Source organism: Phalaenopsis equestris, unplaced genomic scaffold (genome assembly GCF_001263595.1).
Source record: "Phalaenopsis equestris unplaced genomic scaffold, ASM126359v1 Scaffold233271, whole genome shotgun sequence".
In the NCBI taxonomy this organism is placed as follows: domain Eukaryota; kingdom Viridiplantae; phylum Streptophyta; class Magnoliopsida; order Asparagales; family Orchidaceae; genus Phalaenopsis; species Phalaenopsis equestris.
In genome coordinates, this window is record NW_018251222.1 from 49052 (window position 1) to 63925 (window position 14874).

Genomic DNA, 14874 nt, shown 5'->3' on the forward strand with positions numbered 1-14874 from the left:
GGAAAAATAAAATTATGTTTTTCAAAAGTTTTTATCCCTCCCCCAAACTTAAAATTTTCTTAATAGATTAAGTCTTTTATAATTGAAAAGATACAGGAAAAAAATTATTTTTTTTGAAAAAAATGATTTTTATAATAAAATGGGATCAACATGAAAATATATAAGTACAAGAAGCAGGTATACAATAGCAGTAGAGCCTAATTAACATGTATATAACAAAAAGAAATTGTTAAATACATGAGTTTTTCTAAACATTATAACATGTACAACAACAACAGTATAGTAAAATAATCAGTAGTGCATCAACACATACAATAAGTAGCATAAGCAACAAACAGTAATAAATCAAAATTACAACAAGTTCACAACAATAATTTCTACACTAAAGAGTTCAAGACATCTAACAATATAAATAAATACAACAAAACAAACAACAAACAACACAAAGATACTAATCCTGCAAATCCTCATCATCATATTCTTCTGTGTCCTTATCAATCTTCTCCTCTTCCATATAGTTCTCTGGGTGATATTCTGGAAATGGAGGACTTAGTGGAAACTGAACATTATGATCTCCTTGCAGAAAACTCACAATATATGTATTGAAACTTGTATCATGGTTATGTATCCCTGTACATGATCAATCTTATAATCAATATCAGTCACTTTGCCTTGGAGATATGTTATGTCATGTGTGAAAGCCTGATAATCACTACAAAGATCTTCTAGAGTTGCAGAAGATTGAGCAGCAGTACGAGAAGTAGATGGTCTGGAGGTAGAGGTTGAAGGAGTATCTGAACCTCCTCCCCTAGATCTCATTTTAGCATGCAACTCATATACATGAACGTTGGCTCTACTAATTGGCTTAAGAAGTTGCACATGTTCTTCCCAACTCTCATACATTATTCCTGATTGCTTACATAAAGTAAAAATCAGGCCAGGGAAATCTAATCCTTCAATATACTCACATCACATCTAGAAGAAATATTTTGATAAATTATAGATCTAATACTTAAATTCTTCATCTTTTGAATGCAGAAATTCAAAGATGCCCTCTCCTTGGTCACCTCACTAAGAGATTAGTGGGAAGAAGTTGTGCAGAGATTAAATAGCGTCATGCCTTGGAGGAAGAATTTAAAATTGAGGTAGAGAAGTTTACCTTATGATTGTTCTTAATTTTTGAAGCTCCTCTTTTGTCAGTCAGAAATGTTATCACTTCATCCAACTCAGATTCAATTGACTCAAATGAAGAATAGTCATAGTTCATAACATTTTGTAATTGGAATAGAACTTTGATGTGCTCAGGAGTAACTTCCACTATTTTTCCTCGAACATGAACTTGATCATCAGAAGCTTTAGAGAAATTGGCATAAAATTCTCAGAGAATAGAAATTACTATTACTGCGGTGAAGTTACTGAAACTTTCCTAGGTCGAGCTATAATAAGCTTTAAATTGCTCCCCCAGGATCAACTTTCTATTCACAAGGAGATCATTGTATCTAAATTGAGTCTTCATATTGGCAAATTTCCTCGAATCAAACTCATTTCTTCCTTTTCCTCGCTCAGTTTTAGAAGCCATAATCTATAAGAAATTCCAAAAAAAAAAATCCACATAAATTTCAAATAATATTCTTAAACTCCCAACAACATTTTTTCTAAGAGAAGAAACTTTCTACCATGGATTCATCACTCATTTCTTCCAAAAAAATCCAAAATTTATGTACATGAGCAATGTGAGAAGAATCCATGGTGAAAATCAAAAAATTTTTGCATTAAAGTGAAGCTCTTACCTAGAGGAGATCAAATACAAAATTTTTAAGTCAAGAAATTGCTCCAAAAACCAAGATTTGAGAAGCCTTAGGAAGCCCCCACACAGTTTTTTACAAAATCAGGAAGAAGAAGATGACGACTAGGGTAAAAAATGGGTTTTAAGCCCATATTTTCAGTTCAGCTGAACCGGCACTTAGGCGCCAATTCTAGTGCCAAAGCGCAAAGCTCTCGGGTTTTTGGCGCTTAGGGGACATATTTCAGCACTTAGGCGCCAGAGCTCAGATTTTAGTTTTTCATTTTTTCATTAAATTTCAACAACAAGCACTACACACCAAGGCAATGCAAACCCTAGAAAGCCAAATTCTACATGTTTGAACAACTTTAAACACATAATTTTCACAAAACACAAACAATCACTTATATTTAAATATAAATCAAATCTCCATACAAACACTAATATATGACACTCACAACCTTAAAACACAATTTTTGAAATCACTCATAGAATCTTAAGCATTCAAACACTAAAATATCCAACATACACACCACAGAGATAATGCTCAACAATACCAAACATTATTAAAACACATCACAACAAAAAGCACATATAGAAGCTACTACTAAAAATTCACTACAAATTGTCATCAACCTCACTATCCACTTCTCTAATATCAAGTGATTGATACACATACAAGTTAAAGAAGGGATAGTTTGGGAAGTCCTCAGAATCTTTGTTGATCCAACAATTCCTCTTGTGCATCATGAACTACGACAATATGATCCGACCGTTGTTTCATTTGTCAATCCAGATGATCAAATTAATCAATGATACTGCTGATCCTGTTATAAACCACTAATATCTCCTTCATTATATTCCTCACTGCCTCTAAGATACTTCCCAAACTATCAGCACGTCAAGATGCTGATGATGTGGAAGGGCATGAAGACCAATCTATATAAGGACTTTCTCCATATGCCGCAAAAAGATCAATGTTGTCACACCTCAAGGTAGGCTGGTCCATGGGATTCTAGGGAATAAGTATATTTTCCCAACTTTCATAAGGGACCTTGACTTGGCTACAAAGTGAAAAAATAACTGCAGCGTGTTCAAGCCCAGTCATAGATCCATTGAGTGCAACTCTTATGATGGATATATCAATAAGTGTCCCCACATCAATTGGTCTTTTTGTCTGAATACAATAATTAAGGATTGCACTTTCCTTTGTTACTTTCTTGATGTTCGTGGTAGGAAGTAATTTCGCAGAAATGAAGAAGTGGAAAGGCATAGATGTTGAATTTAATCTTACAGCGAGAAAATAAACCATGGAATCGCTTCTAAATTTCCATCGTTCATCGCTATCCGTCAGGAATATGAAGATCTCTGTCAAATTGTCTCTAGTCAGAGTAAAGTTAGCAAATTCACAAATTGGCATGCCATCCACTAAGGACAACTTGTTGATTCCTAAAGGAGTGAAAGGTACTAACTTACTTCAAACATAAACCAATCCCTGATTTAATCCATGAAGATTTGCATAGAATTCCTTCACAATAGAGATCACAGCAGTGACAGTGGTGTAGCAAAGCACTTCCTAACGCCTCTGTGAAATAATTGCCTCAATCTACCCTCCAGGCACAATGAATCCTCTTTCTTTTATCAAATTCCTCTTCACCAAAGTCCTATCATGAAGTCTTTGTGATTCTTTGCTTATGAACTTCTTATGATCATAGACTCCAAGAGTTGGGCTTGCCAAAGCATTGCAATCCATGATTCTTGAAATCTGGTGAGATCTCAAAACTTTTATCACTCACAAACCTTGTGAAGAATGAAATGAATTGAAGGTTTTGTGTGTTTAAAATGGCTAAAATTGTTAAAAAAAACCCTACAAATCCGCTCTATTTAACAATTCAGTAATTGTGGCGCCTAGGCGCCAGATTTGGCCTCCTAGGTGTCAGGTTCTTTATATTTTTGCGTCTAAGCGCTAGTGCACAGTAAAAAACTGGTTCACCAAAGGTCCAAATACACGTATTAACCTTCCCTAGGTCATGAATTATATTGTTTTAAGTAGTAACAATACATGTGCAACTCTCAAACTCAATCAAGTAAATACTCACAAACAAATCTAAACCAACTAAACTCAATTCATTCTGATAACAATGGGTTGCCTCCCACAAAACACTTGATTTAACGTCGTCAGTCAGGCATATCTACATCATACTCATGTTGGCCCAACATTAGGATTTCATTAGATTTAGATCTATTTCCATCAAAGTAAGGTTTAAACTTATGTACATGCACTTTGAAAATTTTATCATTTTTCAATTCCTTGATATCCACAGCACTATAAGAATAAATTTTTATCACAACGAATGACCCAACTACCTAGATTTTAGTTTCCCAGGAAATGATTTCAACCTTGAATTATATAGTAAAACTTCTTATTCAGGTTCTAGATTGTTTACTAAAATCTTTTGATCATGTCATAGTTTCAACTTTTCCTTATAAAGTTTTGCATTCTCATAAGATTCATTTCTGATTTCCTCAAGCTCATTAAATTTCAATAGTCATCTCTCGCCAGCATCTTTCAAGTTATAATTAAATTCTTTAATAGTCTAACAAATTTTATGTTCTAATTCTACTGGTAAGGGACAAGCCTTCCCAAATATGTGTTTGTATGGGGTCATTCCTATAAGAGTTTTATATGTCATCCTATAAGCTCATAATGCTCCATCCAATCTATCTTTATAGTTTTCTCCAAAATTCTTTTAATTTCTCGGTTGGATATAGTTGTTAGACCGCTGGTTTGAGGATGATAGAATTGGCAAGTTTACGTATATTATCATATTTTTAACTAATTTTTCAAACTTCTTATTCCTGAAATAACTTCCCACATCTGTATTATTACTCTAGGCATCCCAAATCTACTAAAAATATTACTTTTTAAAAATTTTGCAACACTTCGAGCATCACAGCGATGTAAAGCTTTTATCCACCTTGAAACATAGCCCACAACAACTAATATGTATATATTTCTGAAAGATGGTATAAATGGTCCCATAAAGTCTAAAACCCCAACATAAAAAAATTCAACCTCTAAAGTAACATCGAGGGGCATTACATTTATTCTAGAAATAATGTTTACCCACTGACATCGATCACATGTTTGTACATAAGTATTAACATCTCTAAATATTGCAGGCCAATAAAATCCATATAGTAAAAGCTTATGTGCAGTTTTATTAATCTCAAAGTGTCCCCAAAAATGAAAATCATGACATTTCTGAATAATTTGTTGAGTTTCTTCCATAGGTACACATCTTCTAATAATTTGATCCTTACAGTGTTTATATAGATATGGGTCATCCCAGAAGAAAGATCTTGCATGATGCTTAAATTTGCTATGTTGTGAATGTGTAAAATCATTAGGTAAAATGTGACTAACTATGTAATTAACTATGTCGACATAACATAGAACACGTCCTTTAGTTACAGGATATAATTTTTCATCAGGAAAATGTTTATTAATGTCATTTTCAAGATTAACTGAATTTTCTTATCCAAGTTAGGTAAATTATCAGCTATTTGATTATCATTTTCCTTTCTATCTACTATTTCAAAATAAAATTCTTTCATCAGAAGAACCCATCTGATTAACCTTGGTTTTGCATCCTTCTTCAACATCAGATATTTAATAGTAGAGTGATCTTTATGCACAACACATTTAGTTCCAATAAGATAAGGTCTGAATTCATCAAATACATATACTATTGCTAATAACTCTTTTTAAGTTTTAGTATAATTAATTTGAGCTTCATTAAGAGTTTTACTAGCATACTATATTACTTTAAAAATTTTATCATATTTTTGTCCCAAAACAGCCCCAATAGCATAATCGTTCGCATTACACATCAACTCAAGTGGTAGCCCCCAATCAGATGAAACAATAATAGGAGCAGTGATTACTTTTTATTTTAATAACTCGAAAGCATTTAGGCACTCCTGATTAAAATCAAATAAGTCATCTTTCTCTAAAAGTTGGCATAGAGGCTTAGTAATTTTTTAAAAAACTTTGATGTATCGCCAGTAGAAACCAGCATGTCTTAAGAAACTCCTAACTTCTTTCACTTTAGTAGGAGGAGGTAGTTTAGCAATAACTTGAATTTTCAGTGGATCTACTTTCATACAATTTTTTAGAATTTTTATGTAAAAGTACAATTCCTCCTACAACCATAAATTGACATTTCTCTCAATTGAGAACTAAATTTATCTCTTCGCAATATTTTAGTACTTTTTCTAAATCATTTAAACATAATTAATATGAAGTACCAACCACTGAAAAGTCATTGATAAAAACTTCTATTCCTTTCTCAATTAAATAACAGAAAATGGACATCATACATCTTTGAAAAGTTTTAGGTGCATTGCTTAATATAAAGGTAATCCGTTTAAAAGCAAAAGTCTCATAAGGACTCAAGAATGTGGTATTTTCTTGATCCTTAGAAGCTATAGGAATTTAGTGATAACCGGCATATCTATCCAAAAAGCAAAAATATCTGTGCCCACTAGCCTGTCTAACATTATCCAGAAAATGTAAGAGAAAGTGATCTTTCCTACAGGCGAGATTTAATTTTCTATAATCAAATCAGATACGCCACTCAGTGACTTGTTGAATAAGAATTAATTCATTCTTTTCATTAATAGATACAATCATTTCCCCTTTCTTAGGAGCACAATGGATAGGATTAACTCAAGCACTATCTGAAATAAGATAAATAATTCCAACATCTAACCACTTTACAATTTCTTTCTTAATAACTTCTTTCTAACTTCTTTCATTATAGGGTAACTTCTTTCATTATAGGGTTTAGTCTCCTTTGAGGATTAAAATTTGGTGCATACAAATTGAAGGACTGATTCCTTTAATATCAGCTATCGTCCATTGAAAAGCTTTCTTATAATTTTTTAAAATTTCCATTAATTTATGTCTTGATCTTCAATTAGGTCTGAGGATATTATAAAAAGTAATTTAGATGAGTTTCATAGAGAGGCGTACTTTAAATGCATAGGTAGAATCTTCATCTCTAATTTAATCAATTTTTTGATTGAAGGACTAAAAGATTTTTAGTTTTCACTCATGTCCAACAACCCAAAATTTTCCCGAACGTAATTTGTATCCTCATTAATTTTTTTATCTTTCAGATCAATATCTTCTTCAATCTCAATTTCTTATTGTTCCAATTTATCTTCATAATGTTCCTTGAAATGGCTACTACTCAGTTGATTGATAAGTTCCATTCTAAAACATTCATCCTCTCTTCCCTTTGTTGGATATTTCATGGCTTTTGAAAATTTAAATGTCACTTCCTGATCATTGACTCTTTTGGTTAACTCACCTTTTTTCACATCTATCATAGCTCTTCCAGTAGCAAGAAAAGGTCTCCCTAAAATGAGTGGGCTTTCTTTATCTTCCTCTATATCTAATATAATGAAATCAACTGAAAAAATAAATTTATCCACTTTTACTAACACATCTTCTATAAACACATTTGGGTAAGTAATTGATCGATTAGCTAACTAAATAGTTACAAAAGTGGGAGAAATCTCTCTTAAACCTAACCTTCAAAAAATAGACAGATGCATAAGTTTAATGCCATCCCCTAGATCACATAAAGCTTTCCCATAAAAACTGCCAAGATATTTTAGTTTATGAGGAAGTTTCTTCTGAATTATTACACTATACTCTTTACTGATGGAAACAGTTTCTTTATCTATAAACTTCCTCTTATTATTCAGAATATTCTTCATAAACTTTACATATTTTGACATTTATTAAGAAGCTTTAGCAAATGGAATATTAATAATTAACTTCTCAAATAGTTCCAGAAACTTTGAAAATTTTTTATCTAATTTTTTTTTTGTTGAAGTATCTGAGGAAATGGAGGTGTGGTCATAATAAATTGATCTTCATTGGAGAAATAGGTTTTTTCTAGGTCTTGAGGAATATCTTCAGCAGACTTTTCAATTTCTTCTCTCTCTTTCTTAACTTCAATCTCTTTTTTAACTCTCATCTCCAATTCTCTTCCACTTCTTAATTGGACAACTTTCACTTGTTCTTTGTTCTGGTTTTTAGAATTGACTTCAGTATTATTAGGAAGACATCCTTGAGGCCTATTGCCAAGAGCGTTAGCAATTTGTCCAAGTTGATTTTCTATATTTCTAATTATTGCTGCTTGACTTTGTAATTGATTACACATATATAACACCACTTCTTCTATAGACAACTTCTTCTCTTTATATTATTGATTACTATTAAATCCAGCAGGATAATTTGGTCTATATTTAGTACTACTCTGTTTATTCCAGTTTCTTGATGGGTTGATTTGATTATTTCCCCATTGCTGGTTAGCACCACCAGAATTGTTATTATAATTAAAGTTGGGTGGTTTTTTTTAATCTGGGTTGTAATATTTTGAATAGGGGCTATTAGGTTTATTGTTTATTGCAATCAAAGTCTCAAATGTAGGAAGGTTGGAATCAATCATTTGTTCAAATGAATTTTCCTCAATTACTTGAGGTGTTTTAGATAAAGTCATTCATAATTGATCTATCCTTCTTGATATTGCAACTACTTGAGATGTTAACATAGAAATAATGTCATAATCATGAACACTAGCTATTCCATGAACACTAGCTATTGAACACTAGCTATTCTTTTAGGATTTACCCATCTAGAAGGCCTTTGAAAATTATTCGTAGCCATTTCTTTAATTAATGAATATGCTTCATCAAAAGAGTTTAACATTAATGATCCACCATCAGCAACATCAATAATAGATCTAAGAGGTCCTACTAATCCATTATTAAATGTTTGAATTGTTAACCAATTGGGCAAAGAATGGTGTGGACACTTCCTAAGAAGTTCCTTAAAGCGCTCCCAAGCCTCATATATTGATTCCCCTTCAAATTTACAAAAAGATGTAATATAATTTCTAAGCTTAATAGTCTTTGATAGTGCAAAATACTTATTCAAAAATATTTGTGCTAGATCACTCCAGATTCTAATAAATTTAGGTCCTGATGAGTTTAATCACATTTTAACTTTAACCTTCAAAAAAAAAAGAAAAAGCCTAAGCCTAACAACATCATTAGAGACACCAGACTTGCAAGATTTACATTAGGATCTTCAGATGGAGTTCCCTTAAATTGGTTATTTTTTACCACTAAATGATAAAAGGTTTATTTCAAATGTATTAGTTTATACAACAAGAGTTTGTATAGTTTGATGAATTCCATCTACCATAGGGTTAGCATAATCTCTTAATGGTTTTGGTACATTCTCATCAATTTAATTTTCTAAATTACTATGTAAAGTATTTGCTATTTCTTGGAAATTGTGAATTTGTTTTTATTTTTTAATTTTTCTAATAGTTCTCTCTAACTCAAATACGTAAGGTACTAAACTTTCAAATTTTGCACTGCACATATACTTTTTAAAGATAAATATTAAAACAAGCAAAACACACTAACTGAAATAATAAATATATATCTTTTTTTATATTTTTAAATACAAGACATATATAAAAATAACAATATAATTTTTCTATAATTAAAATTAAGTTTTCTTAAGTAAAAAGGTTTTGCCTGTAGTTTCCCTGGCAATAATGCCAAAAACTTGACCCGACCCGCAGTTATGCAATTATTTAATTTCAGAAATACGACCAAAAGCTTGACCCAATTTATATTTAGTAGCTAGTGTGCAAAATTAAATTTATATAAAGATGATAAAAAGGATTTAGAGACTAGGGGTAGTACACAATTATACTTATCGTTTCAAGTAATATTGGATTTTCTTTAAAAACCCCAATATCGATCCCACGGGGAATAACCAAAACTCTTATAAAATTGACTTTAATAAAATCTACTTTTTAATTGTAGATAACTTATATAAGAAATCATTACATGTTTTAGTGGGATATATAATCCTATAGAATTAAGGGAATGATGGTATGCTAAGCAAATTGAAAATGTAAATGTAAGAAAATTTAAAAAGGTTTTAAAATGCAAAGTTAACAGTACTCTAAACTAATAATGTATGAAGAGTTCAAATTTGCATAAAACATCATTCCCTTTGCAATGAGTTTATAATTAGTGTAGGAAAATAATTTTAAAATATAACTAAGGTATTATGCTAAGTAGGAACAATTTTATTCTTTACTCGTTGTCAAGTGCATAAAAAATGTTGGTTAATCCAGAGTTTGGTCCCTAAACCCATGGTTAGGCTGAGAAGATACTAGCTCTCACTTTAAAGTTCCCACTTCCATTCCCCTAAGGGTTAACATCTTGTTTTAGTTTCCAAACATCTGGACTAAATTGGGGATTTTAGTCTGCCACCCTGAAATCTCTAATCTATGCCAATCAAAACTTATTTCCTTATTTTTTTGCACTTAACCTCAAGGACTAGATTCTCATCCATGAGGCTAAATGTGATTCTTACTATGTTGGAGCATAGCCCATTTTGGTTCACTACATTTTACAACAATTTTAACAAATCAATTGGCCAGATTGACAAGTAAATGAAGCATAGAGTTTGAATAATCACAATTTATATAATTTTAAAAACATTTATACTAATCTAAATTCCTACACATAATTATTCCTCATTACATAGAGAAAGATAAAGGAAACTACTTAAATCTCATGAGGAAGAAACAACCACACATGGATTTACACATAAATAAAAGTTTACAAGATAAGACAAAGTAAAATAAATAAATTACACAATTTATCTAGAACCCTTTCCAAAGATCCTTCAAGTTTTTTGCACTCACTCTCCTTATAATTCACTCCAAACTTACTTAGAATCTTCAGTGAAGAAGGTATCTCTCACTTCTCCTCTTCTCATCCAAGTCCTAAGCAAGCCATCAAGACTTTCTCCTCTCTAGAAAGAATGCACTTCTCTACAAAAAAAACTCCCTTTCCTCCTCCCAAAGTCTCTCTTTTGAATCTCTAAAATACTTTTTAAATAGAGCTCTCAAAACTCCCCAGAGTTTCTTCAAGCACTGATCCCTCTTTCTTTTATATACTCCTACTTCTGACTCCACTACTAAGAACTAGATGTAAGTTTTCTGACAACAAAAGCCAAAAACTGGATCTCTATCTAGTACAATAGTACTATAATTTAGGTGCAGTTAAATTTTTAATTCTCTTTATTTATATTTCTTTCATTACAATGGTGCTAAAAACTTGACTCTGAGGCAATAAAGAGTACAACTATTATCTTTAAATATTGGGATACTATGCAAATATATGTATCATTATCAAGTAATATAAGACTTTTTTATTAAGAACCAAAATATCAAATCCACAGGGAGAACTACAAACCCTTGAGAAGAAATTTGATAACAAACTCAACTTTGAAATAGAGTCTCACTCAAGCTATAGATACTATAATGGGAATGAAAATTCAATTCTTTTTGGTAATTTTAATAATTGAAAATAAAGTAAACAACTAACTAAATTTAACTAGATTTTTGTAAGATGAAAGCAATACAAATAAAATATTTTTTTCCTTATCATGAATCAATAACAAGTATAGGAATTATGTTGTGAAAGTATTTAAATTGTGTTGTCTCAAAAAGGAGCAATATTATTCTTTATACTTACTAGAGATGTTATAAAAAATATTGGCTCATCTAAAGTTTGAATTGTCATGAAGATGGGCTAGGCAGGGAAGATACTAGCTCTCACTCTAGAGTTCCCTCTTGTCCCTCCACCTGCTGACTAACCTCTCGTATTAAGACCTAAAACAGTAGACCAAAGTGGGGGCTTTAGTCTGTTACTCTAAAGTGCTCTAACTTTATACCCATCAAAGATTTTTTCCCTATTTATTTACACTCGACCATATGAATTACATTCTCATCCATACAATCTCATGTGATTCTACCATTAGTTGAATGAGACAATATCATCATGGATCTTACATGTTCTCACAATAAATATTAACATATCAATTGGACAAATCAAGAAGTAAATGAAGTACAAGGATTAAATCATCATAACTTATTCCAACATTATAGATCAATACTTCACACAACTTCCTTCCAACACTTAATTACTTATCATTTTAAGTAAAAAGATAAAGAAAACTACTCAAAATTCATGGAGAAAATACAACAAAAAATTAAGTTTAAAAGTAGAAATCATATAAGAACACAAGAATTTTAAATTAAAATCAAACCTAGTTACAATGATAAAAAAATAAGTCAATTTTCTCTCCACTAAACTCTTGAAGTTCCTTTGAATATCTTCCTTTCTCTTACAAACCTCCCTAGGACTGGTCGCCCAATCCTAGAGGGTTAAAATCTCTCTATTACACACATAAAATACAACGAATTCTTACTTAGTACTATCTAATCACTTTCCCCTTCACTAGGAATGAAAAAAGTGGGAAGAAGCTCCAAATAAAATTCTAAAACTCCTTACTTTCTACTCTCCTAAGTCTTCTATATCTCTATATCCCCTCTTTTTTCTCTCCCTCTTTTCTCTCTTTCATCTTCAATCCATGTCCTCCATTTTATAGTTTTCCAAAAGGTGCTTCGGTGTCTCTTCAAAATGTGCCCACATGCAATGAATCTTATAAGCATTGCCTCTTTTCAAGAGCCATTTCAATGTATTTTTGTGCCCATAACTCTAATTCACATTTTCACCAAGAGTTGATTCAATCACTCCTTCAAAATTCATCTAAAATTCTTTAAATTTTCATCATAACTACCTTTAGCGCTTAAACGCGAGGTCTTTGGTGCTTAGGCGCGACCTTCTCTATTTCCTGGCGCTTAAGTGCCAGCAGGCGCCACAGTTCATTTTCACACCTTCTTCATTTTGCTCCAAATTTGATCATTTTTCATTCCTTTCACCATATTTCATCCATTTAATTGTGTCTGAAAGAAAAACACACAAATATCTTCTATTAAAGCATAATATCCTTAAAAATAGGTACAAAAATGTGTACATAAATGTTATATATTTTAGGTGTATTAAGCACCTCTTCAAATACATATAAATTCAATGGATCTTTTAGATAATTGTCACTAGTGCCTAGGTGTCGGATCCTGTCACCTAGGTGTTAGACTCTCTGTTCTCTGGCACATAGGCCCCAGATTCTGGAGCTCATGCGCCAGATCAATATTAGCTTTTTTACTTCATTTAACTCCAATTTGCTTCATCTTCACTCCATTTTCTCCATTTACTCCACTTAGTGTACCTACAACCAAAAACATAAAAAAATGCCTTTCATTAAAGTGCAATATTATAAAAAATAGGCATTAAATGTACAAATAAAAATAACATATTTTAGGCTTGTCACGATGATGGATCCATGGTATCCTGACCCAAACATCTCTATCAAAGTAGGATTTCTCCACCTCCTTTTTGTTGATCCCATTCAACCATTTGACTTTGTTGATGTCTTATTGACAACCCCAATTGCTGAACCACTGCCTATTTGGGTCATGGTAACTCACTCTCTGCCCTTATGGTATGGTTAGGTCTTGAAGCATAGGGATGTTCCTGTCAAGTCAACCTAATTATTTCCTAGCCCTCACTCAATGGTGTGACGTAGTCCATTTGTGGATATGAGGGATTCACCCCTCTCCTATATGGCTTGATATAGGCTTCTCTGGTGCTGAGATGCTCGTGGTCAAAATAACCATCTTTTTTGTGACCTATCTATCAATTGTCATGATAATGTAAGTAAGATCCCTTTTATCGAGAGTATTATTGAGCATCCCCCAAGATATAATTAATCAAAGCGATACATTCCTGTGAGAGTGATCTTGAGCCTAAAGCAAAAGTGTTCTTTTTAGTTTTCTGGTTATGGGTGGCTTATGTTGGGATTCTCTTTATGGATACCATATTTTGAGGTATTTCAATTTGATTTTTTATTTAGATGTATACTCTAGACCTATCACATGAGGATTATCTTACATAAGCCTTTCAAGTTTCTTTTTTAAATTTATTTGTCAATTTTCATCATATATCCTTCTTTTCAATTCCTCTCCTCTTCCGACCATTTCTATGATCCTAGAGGGAGATTTACTTGAAAAAAGGAATCATACAATGACATATAAATAGACAATATGGCGACTCTGAGTTCTTTAATAGAAAACTAAAAACAGACACTATTTCCTTATATTTAAAGCTAAAAACTTCATCTTTTAATCAAATCATAAAATTTTAATTTAAGAAAAAAATTAGAAATCAAACCAGCTTCAATATTTAAATTAATTTTAAACTATCAAAATGCTTTTATCTAAATTAATCATGAGTTCAATAGGTATATGAATTTAGGATTTCATTAGATGGCATATTTTTTAAAGTGTTGGCCTGAGGATGGTAGATTTTTTAGTACCACCCATCAATACTGTATCACCTTGCAAAATTGTTGATCTTGTTACTTTTGAAGGTAGGACTACTATAAAAAATTATTCAAGAGGGTGATTGACCGACCTTTTTTTTTTAAATCGACAATTACAAGAATTTGATGGCGCTACTAGAAGATTTAAATTTCAACAACGGTTTCAAAATCTTGATTGCAACTTTATATATATGTGTTTGATTTAATAAAGATGTATATATATAATATTCAATAATGTCAAAGTCAAATTTGTCAACGCAAGTATACGTATCACTCAAGTAATATAGGGCCCTAATGGAGTCCTAGTTATCGATCCCATAGGGAGAAATAGAATACTACAGACTAAGGCTTAATAAAAAGTAATACTTCAACTACAACGATGGCGTTCAATTTGCTTATCTGTCACTAATAGGCAGTTGAAATAAGTAGATAATTTGGATAGCATATAAATAACTAATGATAGAAAGTAGGGTTTAATTGTGATATTCAATATATAAGAAAGCATCATTCTTCTTGTCAAGAAATTATAGTGAATGGATAAAATGAATTAGTTCAATTTATATTGTTCCAAATAGGAGCATACCTATTCTTTACCCTTTGGTCCAGGCATAAAGAACATTGACTAATTCTATGCTTGGTTACTGATTCTGCGGCTAGGCTGGGAGGATACCGGCTCTCACTTCGGAGCTCCCAC